The following is a 7,169-nucleotide window of genomic DNA, read 5'->3' as shown; positions in this document are numbered from 1 at the left end:
AGGTGTTTCACATGTTTCAGGAGGGTTACTTCGGCAATTGAAATTACCTTCCACTGAAGGGCTGGGGAACAGATCTGACCCCTTCCACTCAGAACTGAGGCGCACTCACTAGCTTGGCAGGTGATGGCAGCATTCCATGCTTCTAAACATGAGATCTTGGTCTGAGTCAACCTGCCTTCTTGTTCAGCAGGCTTGCAGGGTCAGGAGGACAGAGATGGGGACTCTTGATAATTAACAGCAACCCACTGGGGTTTTTAGTAGTAGTAGCCCATTCAGCCCTCTTCAGTTGTAAGGATCCTACAACTCAGGATCATGAGGGATTTATAGCGTCTGTGGGTGCAGGGGGAGATAAAGGTAGAATCTCAGAATTCTGCTGAGTGAAACAGAAGGCAAACACTGGCTGCATGTGTGTCTTTCAACTCTTATGCCCTGCCTACACTAGCCCTCAAATGGGGAGGGGCATACCCTTGTGGCTAAAACACAGGCCAGGGAGTCAGGAATACTGAGTTCTAGTCCCACCCTGCCTGTAACCTTAGGCAAGTCATATAATCTCTCTGGGGTCAAATTCCTTAATTGTAAAATGGGGATAATTCTATTTCATAGGGGAATGTGAGGATTGATTCCTTAATGTTTGTAAAGAACTTGGACACCAGCGGAAGAAGGTGCTAGAGAAGTGTACAGTGTTATTTAAATAGATTTTATTGAACCATTTTAACAAGCAATTTAAATATAACTGCAGCTAAAATGATTTAAAAACATGGATGAGGCCAAATCCTATTATAAACCATTTTAGATACTGTGAGCTAGCATAGGGGGGGTCTAAAATGGCGTAGAGTAGCAGAATTTGACTCCGTCCACCCTGGAGACCCAAACAACAGCTGAGCCATTTTAAGGGGTAGGAAAACTGCAGATGAAGTTTGACCCTCTTGAGATGTCATTATCTATCTCCAGTTCTCCATCTTTATTATTATTTGGTTTCAGTTGTGCTTCCACCATATCTCTATGAAGGCACACAGCCACATTGCTTTTTCTTTTTCGGTTTGCCTTAAAAGTATAGTCTTCTCATGGTAGAGAAGAATCTATATAATATAGTGCAGCATATTTCATACAGAACACCAACTACTATAGAATTGGACACAACACATACACCATGGTGTACTACTATGTAATACTGACTCTGTGCCAGAGTTAGACCTCGGCTACACTGCTGTAAATCCAGAGTCAGTTTGTTGGGGTGGCTCTAGCTTTACACTGGTATTACTAAGGGCTGGTCTATACTACCACTGAAGTCAATGTAACTTACATTGCTCAGGGGTGTGAAAAAGACACCCCCCAGAAAGATGTAAGTTACATTGGTTTAAACGCTGTCCACAACAACGCTATGTCAGCGAGAGAGACTCTCCCACCAATATTGCTTCCACCTCTCATGGAGCTGGAATAATTATGCCAATGGGAGATTATCCCATCGGCATAGCATGCCTTCACCAGACGCAGTGCAGCTGCACTGATATAGTGCGGTAGTGTTGACTTGCCCTGAGAAAGGAGAACTTGTTTTTTTTAAAGAAAAGCCAGTCAGCAGAATGAATGATCAGAGTCAAGTGACATGTTTCTTGGCATAGTAACCAGCTAGAGTCATTGATAATTAGCTGTATTCACTGTCCCATAGGAGGTAGAAAATGGTCCCCTCCTCAAGTTTTCTATTCCAGCCCTAGCAGGTATTGGCAGGAACTATGCCAGAAGCTCATCCCACTTGGAGTAGGCCATCCAATACGGCCTTAGGTATCCTCCCTAACCATGAAGAGAATGCATTATATGCTGTACATATGGAATGGATGACAGACTGCACTGTACGTTCTGCCAGTGCCCAACCTTCAATTGATCTCCATTTCCTCGGTCACCCACCGCTGCCTACTGTAATGCCTGGTGGGGCTGCAGGAACATCCATGCTGCTGTGAGCTCCCTTGCAGGCAGTCATTCTTTTAGAAGCTTTGTCTCCTTTCTGCCGTTCACACAGAAAGAATTGGCCGAGCTTAGCAGAAATGGAAAATCCAGAAGAGCAAAGAAAAAGCTTATCTGAAGAGCCAAAGATCACTAAGCCAAAAGCAAATCCAGGATGAATTGTCTTTATCATTGACCCTCACAGTGGCTCCTGGGGATGGGCTAGTGCAGTCTTCTCACATACAACTCTGTGTATGCTGTCTCCTGTACAGCTTGTTCTGGAAGCAGGACACAGAAAAAGATCTCAGACTAGGGACCAAATGGCTAGGCAGCAGTTCTGCGGAAAAGGACCTAGGGGTGACAGTGGACGAGAAGCTGGATATGAGTCAGCAGTGTGCCCTTGTTGCCAAGAAGGCCAATGGCATTTTGGGATGTATAAGTAGGGGCATAGCGAGTAGATCGAGGGACGTGATCGTTCCCCTCTATTCGACATTGGTGAGGCCTCATCTGGAGTACTGTGTCCAGTTTTGGGCCCCACACTACAAGAAGGATGTGGATAAATTGGAGAGAGTCCAGCGAAGGGCAACAAAAATGATTAGGGGTCTAGAACACATGACTTATGACGAGAGGCTGAGGGAGCTGGGATTGTTTAGCCTGCAGAAGAGAAGAATGAGGGGGGATTTGATAGCTGCTTTCAACTACCTGAAAGGGGGTTCCAAAGAGGATGGCTCTAGACTGTTCTCAATGGTAGCAGATGACAGAACGAGGACTAATGGTCTCAAGTTGCAGTGGGGGAGGTTTAGATTGGATATTAGGAAAAACTTTTTCACTAAGAGGGTGGTGAAACACTGGAATGCGTTACCTAGGGAGGTGGTGGAATCTCCTTCCTTAGAGGTTTTTAAGGTCAGGCTTGACAAAGCCCTGGCTGGGATGATTTAACTGGGAATTGGTCCTGCTTCGAGCAGGGGGTTGGACTAGATGACCTTCAGGGGTCCCTTCCAACCCTGATATTCTATGATTCTATGATCTCGCTCTCTCTGTCTTTGATAAGCTCTGAGACTGCCTTGCAGTACCAGTTCTTGATCAGGTTAACCATTGATGGAGGCTAGGACTTGAACTTCTGTCTTCCCTGGTGCTTATGAGTCCTGCATCTGACACAAAGCTCCTGCAAGCCTATAAAACATCCCTGAGGTTTCCTTTAGTTGGAAATGCCTTTATCATTTCAAAACTTTTTAATTCAGCATTTATTTTTGGTGCTGTATTTAGTGACTGAATACAGTGACCTTTTGGAGAGCATTACACTCCAGCAGCACAAGAGAACATAGCACTCTCATTCCTCCAACATCAAGGAGGGGTCTCTAAGGACAGGACTGTGACCAGCCCCATGGAGCTACGCAAGGCAGCATTAGAGGGTTCTTGGCAAAATAATAGTCCTTGTGCTCCTAGAGCAGACGACTAGACCCTACAGTGGCACTGGTCTCCAAAAGTGGGTGGGAGCTATGGATCTGTCCCCTCTCTTGTGCCACTTTGGCCAGGACAGCTGGTCTTACACCAGGTAGAGGGAGCACATCACACCCTTTCAGCAGGCGCAGCAAGGACTGTGCTTACCCTTCACTCCCCAGAGCTAAGGGAAGCACTTGAACTTGTTTCCAGGAGCTCCATTTAGGGCTATGCCACCCCCAATGCAGGGCTGTGCCTGAACGGCACAAGACAGACCAAGATGAGGGATATGGCCAAAACCAAAAATAATGAGCAGAGGAGGAAACGCTGTGGGTTCCTTTTCTTCAACATGTAGAGTTCAAACTTCTGCAGAGAGCTAATTGAATAACATTCCCTGGATGCATAATTCGGCAGATCTGGGCTTTTTCTCTGAAGCCCTGGTGCATCGTTCACCGGCATTCAACCGATGTCACAAATGAATGAATGGCCATCTATGGAGCATTTATGTTGTGTCTAGTATTGGTACTGACTATCTAAGCTTCAAAACTGGCCACCCAGGTCACTCGTGGTATGACGCACCTATTCACAGTCAAACGCGTGTATGTGCAGCTGACCGCAAACACACAATGCCAAAGAGGTGTATTTGATAAAGCTGGAAGACATTTTTCTGGCAAGACATAATTCTGACAAATGAGACTTTTGGTCAAAAACAATTTTTGTGTGGAAAAAATTATTTTCAACAAACTATTCTGGTTTTTCATGGGAAAAAAATGGAAACCCAAACCTGAACATTTTTACTGAATGATTTTCAGATTTTGGAAACTGTACATTTTATCTGAAAATGGTTTTTGGTGTATCATTTTGGTTGAAAAATTCTCAAGAGACGTTTGATGAAAACAAAAAACCCTCAAAATTTCAAGTAAAAAAGTTACTGGCATTTTTTGACCAGCTCCAGAATTCAGCTAGATCATGCAAAACTGTTTCCCAGCTTTGCGAACACTAACGGGCTGGGGTGTAGTGGAATTCTGCATCTGAAATGAGAGCTGATTTGTAAGGGGAGAGGGTAATTTGATGAAATTTGATAAAATGAATGACACGAATCATGTAAAGCACACACGTACCATATGGGGAAGGCACTCTCACATCCTGGATTGACAGAATCATGTGTCAGGGGCTTTACATAATCCCATACCCCTATGTAGAACTGGCTTGACATGAGTAATTAAACATGGAGGAGGCCTTATATCTTGGGAGACAGGATTAGGTAGGTAAATGGATAAGCAGGCTGGAAACAGAATGTCTGAGCTAGCTAAGATAAGAGGGAGAACACCCTGGGAATCATCTACTAAGAACAAGAGAACAATGGAGAAGAGAAGTCAGGAGTGTAAAGATGATGTAAAGAGTAAAGTTGAATATGGACAGCACGTGGGCAGAGCTTGCTATAAAGGGATTGGTTCCTGCAGAGTAATGCAATATATAGTGAATATAACGTATATAACGGAAGGGAGTTTCTGTATAACTTTGGATGTGTGGTATAGCCTGTGCCCACCCCCACATCTCAGTCTGATCAACTCAGCATAGCTTTGAGGTATGCCAAATAAAGGACCCTGAGTGATGAGACCAGTGTCAAACAAAGATCTTGGGGAACCAAGTGGACAAGGTCTCAGAGGTACCTCAACATAGTGGTTCCATAACGGATCAGATCCATTCATCTGAAGCAGGTAACACATGGTCTATTATACTTGGAGCTTTACTGTCAAGGATTGCAACCCAACAGGTTAGCAATGGCACTGGAAGGGTTTACATTTAAGAATGTTTCCAGGGCACTAAAGAAGTAAGTTAAGTCTAGGGGCGGACCCTAGGGACTCCCCAGAGAGGTATCAGGAGAACACTGGAATCAGGTGAAAAAGGAACTCCAATGGATAGTGCTTACTCCATAATAATAGTGCTGACTAGTGGCTGACTGCAGGCTCAGACCAGCTGAATGGCTAGGATGGCTGCAGCTGGGTGCAGTGTGATGAATGGCATTAAATGGGGGAAGAGGAAGCCCAGACTTAGTTTTAGGATTCCCACTTCAATCTACCACTTTCTGGAGTCACTGCATCCAGATGGTGAATGCTCCTTCCCTTAGCACACCCCAACTACGCTAACGCAGCCAGGACTCCCCTACACTCAAATTCTTGCATTTCCTCCCTCTGGATTTACTTTCTCTCCAGGGAAATCTCCATTTGGTTAGCAGGTTATACACTAGACCTGAACCCAGGACTCCGGGAGTTAACTAAGAAGAAATCACAATCCACTGCTGGGTGCTCACTGTGCTGCAGAAAGCAAAGCTAAGTGTGTTTGGTCTGTTGCGCCATTCTGCATGTGACAGACGAAATTACTCCAGCGAGCTCTGTGACGTCTGTGATCCCACTGATCAGCCCAACTCACCAATCTCATCCACGATATTCCCAAGGCCTCCAGGATGAGTGGCTTTCTCCTGTTTTAAAACAAACACACAGCAAAAACAAAAGAAACATCAATACTGCAGCCTTCTGTCCAGGACATAATTAACTTCCTCTCCCTGGAATGATTAACCCCAGCTGCAGGTCTTTTACTGCAGTGTAGACATGCCCTATTGCTGCAGCAGCAGTGAGGCTAGAATTCATACCCTCCTGCTCAGAAAGCACAGACAGCTACTGCTTCAGCTAAAGGAAAATCTCCTTTACCTTTAGCAGTATTAGGGCTATGCCACACAGTCACCTGGTTCCATTCTATCAAGTAGAGGACACACTATAAGCCTATGAATTTTTTTTAAAATACAAAACAGTATTAGTACAAGACACTATTTCATGCATCTGTTGCAAGACTGAAGCCCTAATTCAGGTGAGGTCTCTGCCAGTGTGAGCCTGAAAAAACACCACCACCATAAAACAAAGGGACTGGAGGGAGGTTAGTAGTGGAGCTTCCACAAGACTGGTCTTGGGCCCAATCTTATTCAATATTTTTATTAATGATCTTGGCACAAAAAGTAAGAGTGTGCTAATGAAATTAGCTGATGACACAAAGCTGGGAGACATTGTCAATACAGAGGAGGATTGGAACATTATGCAGAAAAATCTGGATGACACTGATCAGAGATACAGAAATGAGATGACCTTCAATAGTACAAATTGCAAGGTCATGCTTGTGGGGTCTAATAATAAGAATTTCTGCTACAAGCTGTGGGCTCAACCACTGGAATTGACACAGGAAGAGAGAGACCTGGGTGTGCTGGTCCATCACAGGATGACAATGAGCCACCGATGTGATGTGTGAAAAATGTGTGATGTGTTATGTGTGAAAAATGCATCAGATGAGGCATTTCCAGTAGAGATAGAGAAGTGTTAATGCCTTTGTACAAGGCACTTGTAAGACCTTATCTGCAATAATGTGTACAGTTCTGGTCACCCATGATCAAGAAAGATTAATTTAAACTGGAGCAGGTACAGAGAAGAGCTACTAGGATGATCAGGGGAATGGAGGGCCTGTCTTCTGAGAGGAGACTGGAAGAGCTTGGCTTGGTTAGTCTAGCAAAAAGAAGGCTGAGAGGTGATATGAGTGCAGTATAAAATACATTAGCGGCGTAAATACCAGGGAGGGTGAAGGCTATTTAAGCTACAGGACAATGTTAGCACAAAACCAAATGGCTATAAACTGGCCATGAACAAATCCAGGCTGGACATTAGAAGAAGGTTTCTAACCATCAGAGAGGTGCGCTTCTGGAACAGCCTCCCAATAGAAATTGTGGATAAATTTATGAGAGCAGT

The 7,169-nt window shown here is 44.5% G+C and overlaps 1 protein-coding gene across 1 annotated transcript in view; it reads right to left on the bottom strand.

Annotated features, from left to right (window-relative positions):
- Positions 1 to 315: 315 nt before the first annotated feature.
- C10H8orf33 (chromosome 10 C8orf33 homolog) overlaps positions 316 to 7,169 on the bottom strand; it is a 75,490-nt gene continuing 68,636 nt past the window's right edge. The window contains exons 9-10 of the transcript XR_012161192.1: positions 5,812 to 5,860; positions 316 to 330 (exon numbers count right to left, since the gene is read on the bottom strand). The gene's annotated coding sequence lies outside the window, so the exon portion shown is untranslated. The remainder of the gene's footprint in view (positions 331 to 5,811; positions 5,861 to 7,169) is intronic.

This window comes from Lepidochelys kempii, chromosome 10 (genome assembly GCF_965140265.1).
Source record: "Lepidochelys kempii isolate rLepKem1 chromosome 10, rLepKem1.hap2, whole genome shotgun sequence".
NCBI classification, from domain to species: Eukaryota; Metazoa; Chordata; order Testudines; family Cheloniidae; genus Lepidochelys; species Lepidochelys kempii.
The sequence above is the reverse complement of the archived record's forward strand: the minus strand, read 5'-3'. Positions and strand labels throughout refer to the sequence as shown.